The following is a 4,382-nucleotide window of genomic DNA, read 5'->3' as shown; positions in this document are numbered from 1 at the left end:
TATTATTCTTTCATTAAAGATTTGCTGTTCCTTTCCTTTCCCTTCCAACCTGTTTCATCCTGTTTTCTTTTCACTGTTCTCTGTTAACTATTTTCTCAGCTAGTAACTACATGTTTTAGGCTACTGTTGTTTAGAAAATTCCAGCTTTATTTTTTTTAATTGTTGTATCACTTTTCTTCTCCTTGACTCCATCCAAGTGTTTATCCAGTCTCTAATATTTGTCTCCAGCTTCTACTTGGATCTGCTCTTTAGAGAGTTTGGGCACGTGTCAGTCTAATCATAAATTCTCTTGGGAATAATCTTGGTGTTGCATTAGTAAAGGGGTCCATAAGAGAAGCATTTCTGTTATTGTACTGGTTTCCTAGAGCTCCTTTGCTTCTGCACATTGACCATTAACCATGCTTAGAACTGGAAAAGATGTGTTACTGTGTCAAAACATACACGATTTCTGGAAAATATTTTTTTTCAGAACTAATAGAAAAATACATAGAATATTAAATGAGAGGGCTTTGTGTAGGATCAAGCTAGCTACTTTTTCACTTTTGGCTTTCTAACCCAACGAGGGCTTTGAGGCTTTTGGTAATACATTTTTTTTTCAGCTTTCATGTTTGTCAAATTAAATTCTGTCTCTAAAGCCAGTTTTATCTTTTACTTTTGCCTTGCATTCTTAATACATGGTGTCGTTGCTATACTTTTTTTTTTTAATGCTTAGGAGGATACAGTAACTGGAAACCTCCAGTGCAGTGCAAAGTTTATAATTATCTTAACAAGATTGGATGTTTCTTCCTTCATCCACGTTGTGGTACCAGAAGAGAGGCAGCAGACTTTGCACTCTGTGTTCATGTAAGTCATGTCAGTGTGTGCTGTCTTTATTGTTGTTTTAGTATGAGAGAAGGGTGGCAGATGATGTATGCCACTGATGTTGGATTCTCTTTACACAACTCTGTGTCCACTAGAAAGAATTATAGAACCATTGCTGAATTGGGTGGAGACAATGTGTTGAGAATTGATTTTGAAGGAACCTCCTCACACCTTGGGTAACCCTGAATGTCATACATTTTACTCTTGCCATATGAGTTGAATTATGGATTGCGTGAAGACCACACAACGTAAATTACATCAGTAAAGATATTAAATGTAGCTGGCATCATCACTCTGCCCTATGCTTTACGTTTTTTTCTTTAGGAATACAAATGTAATTCCAAGTAAGACATGTAAGACATCAGTCTGTTGTGAAAAGGTGGGAGCTGGTTAGGAAATGAAGAATTAAAAAAAAACAAAACAGGTGTTACAGTTTCTGTTTCAGAATTAAGTGTAACTTTTGCCTCTCCCTTCAAGTGGCCCAAATCTAGAGCCAAATGTCCATGGAAGAGTGCCAGTTTCAGAGACCCTGCTGAGCTGAAGAAGAGCAGTGTCCATATTCAGTAGACCTAGAGTTTTGGTTGGGAGATGTATAGATGAGGGGCAGGAACCTGGGGTATCATGAGGACTCCCCAGTGTAGTGTTTTCAGTTTTGTCAGGTAACTTGTTCTAGTGTCTCACCATCCTCTGAGTAAAAAATACCTTTCATGGTAGTGTAAATTCCATATAATGATAAAAGTAAGTTGCTGTAGATTTTCCTACAAAGAGCTCTTAGGCAAAGCTAGCCAGAGCTCATAAGATAAAAGTGCAGTCTTAACATCTGTCATTTTTTTCCATGCAGGCTGGTCGGCTAGATGAGCACCTGCCCAAGCAAATTCCTTTCACTGTACTTTCTGGAGACAAAAGCTTCTTGGAACTGGAAGCTCAATTTAAGATGACTCAGCGGTCAGCTCGCATTCTAAATCCCCATCATATCGAAGGAGACATGATGTGTGCCTTGCTAAACAGCATTTCAGATACCACAAAAGGTAGAAAGTCAACATCAAATGCAGTCTTTCCAGCAGTCTAGGCATCAATAAAATAAGTGTGCTCTTGTGCTGATGAAAACAAGTTGTTGCTTGGTGCTTCTTGTATTGTGTTGCAATGAAAAGTAGCTCAGAAGATCAGTTTGCTTGGTACAAGTTTTGAAACCAGACTTAACTTCACATTTTTGTTCAGTCTAACAAAACCTGGAACAAACAGTTATTTCTATCTGAAACCTCCTTTCTGTCTGAAGAAGAGTTGTTTAGAGCACTGTGATGTGTTTACTTATTGATTTCTACTGAAATCTGCTTTGTTCAATTTGTGCTATGAGTCAGCTGTGACCTCGCTAAAGCCATTGTTATTTCCCAAAATCTCTGCCTGTTTTAACTCTGATTGTCCTGCATCCAAGTGTTGACCTCCAGTCACTTGTTATTTGTCTTCACTGGCACTTGGCTCATGCCTCTGTTTGGAGGAAAAATACCAATGAAAGCCTTTAACATTCTAATTAATGCCATGCTTAAGTGATTACGCTGTTTTTATATAGAATAATCAGAGGTTTGAGCAATCTTATTTTGGTGCAAAAGATACTGAAGCTGAGATGTGTTTAAATACTTTAAGTATTTTAAAACATCTTGAAGTTTTCGCAGAAGAACTGAACTTTCCTATTTAGACATTCTTTTTGTGTGTTTTACAATTTTAATGTTTATCATAACTATTATGGTGATGGGGACTGTTGAGGGGCCCCAGACTTGAACTTACTGACTGCACAGTCACTGTGCATCTTACTAATGTTGTATGTGTGGTTGTTACAACAAAAAAAGAAAAAAAGGGCAACTTACTGTAAGCAAAAAGTTGCTGGAATCAAGTGTGTGTCATGTTGCTGTGCAAACCCACAGTGAACAGAATTGTTTTGAGCCGTCTCAAGTCCCTTCTGCTGTCAATGTCAACAAGATGGAACCCAAACAGTAAAAATTGCCTGTTTACTCCTGTTCCTGTATTAAAATAGGACACTGGAAAACTCCGTTTTGGTAGCAGGAATGTGTAGTTTGGGCAGTGATTTGGTGTCATGGCAAAGAGTCTGTGAAAGGTTTTGAAATAGATGCAGCCACCTCAGAATACATGCTTTGCTGCATGGGTCAGAAGCATCAGCAGGCATCTACAAGCTTTCCTGTATGTAGGAAGACCAGTATCAGAGGGCTGAGGTATAAAGTTGTGCCTTTGTATTGTGGGCTGGTCTAACCTGTTGTCCTGCTACAGAAATGCAGCTGAATATGAGGAAATATAAGCAAGGTTTGTTTGCTTTCCAGTGGTATCAAATCCATTATTCTGGGCATTATTCTGGACAGAGGAAATAGGTGAAAGGCATTTACCACAGAGAGTAGCATTGAAAAATTAGAACAGCTGTTGGTATTGGATGAGCTTCAAAACGAGAAGGCAGTTTACCTAAATCATCTCTGTAGGGCTATTACTTGCATGCAGGCGGGTGGATTGCTTGGATGGGAGACAGTCTTGACTGTTGTACCTTGTGAACCATTTTGCCATTTCAGCAGAACTGCTGTGGTAACTGTACTATATGCAGTCATTTAAACAGGAGGAAAAAGAAGTTCCTGTGTATGTTACAGGTTATGGACTGTGTTTCCATAGGAGAACATGAATTTCCTCTGAGGTATGAAGTGTAGGCAGCATTATCTGCTTTTTGTTGATTAAAACTAAGTTCATAACTTTTTAATTTTCTTCTATGCTGAAGGCACAACACATGATGAGAGATTCATTCATGTTAATGGAGGGTTTGAGCAAGACCAGTGTTTGCAGCATGCACAATCCCTTTACTATATCTTGACACCTGGTATCTAGCAATGCCAGTATTGATACAAAGTGCACGTCTAATGAATTCTGGACAGTGTTGAGGGCAAAGCTGATGGTAGGTTAGGGATCATCATGCCTATGCTGACACTGGTACGAGTGCCAGAAATTCTGTTGATAAACCTGATTCTTGTATAAGTTGAGGACTTGAGCTTAGCTGTGTCTCTCAGAAACTCATGTTCAAATTACTTAATTGCTTGAGCTCCTAAGTCAAGGGACTTTCTTCTTTAAGGAGCCTGGCTGCCTCATGAGATTGTCAAAATCAATGATGTAGTGATATATGATGCCTTCCTGAATTTTCAGTTAATACAAATGTCAGACTGCAGATGATTAGGTTACAGCCTCCACCTCTGCTGTCCAAAGAGGCTTAACACAAAGGGTATGAGCATCTGTAGTGTGATGCAAAGTAGCTGCACCATGCCTACTAGAGTAACTATGGTTTTTGCACTTACTGCTTTATTTACACAGTTATCACAGTGGCTGCAACCTACAGCAGTAGGGACTGATAAGAAAATCACCCTTGAATTGTGGCCTTGTGCTTAGCTACCATAGGAAGTTGTTACTAGCTTTAGTATGTCAGTGACATCCCTTAGATGTGTATTTGAATATATATATATATATATATATATATATAT

The 4,382-nt window shown here is 38.7% G+C and overlaps 1 long non-coding RNA gene across 1 annotated transcript; it reads left to right on the top strand.

Moving 5' to 3' along the window:
- The first annotated feature begins 691 nt into the window (after nt 1-691).
- Nucleotides 692-1,968, top strand: LOC109366259. Its single transcript, XR_002112471.2, has 2 exons — nt 692-843; nt 1,703-1,968. It is a non-coding gene; the product is annotated as an uncharacterized LOC109366259 (long non-coding RNA).
- The last annotated feature ends 2,414 nt before the right edge of the window (nt 1,969-4,382 follow it).

Source organism: Meleagris gallopavo, chromosome 2 (genome assembly GCF_000146605.3).
Source record: "Meleagris gallopavo isolate NT-WF06-2002-E0010 breed Aviagen turkey brand Nicholas breeding stock chromosome 2, Turkey_5.1, whole genome shotgun sequence".
Taxonomy (NCBI): Eukaryota; Metazoa; Chordata; class Aves; order Galliformes; family Phasianidae; genus Meleagris; species Meleagris gallopavo.
This window is presented reverse-complemented; position numbering and strand designations above follow the sequence as displayed.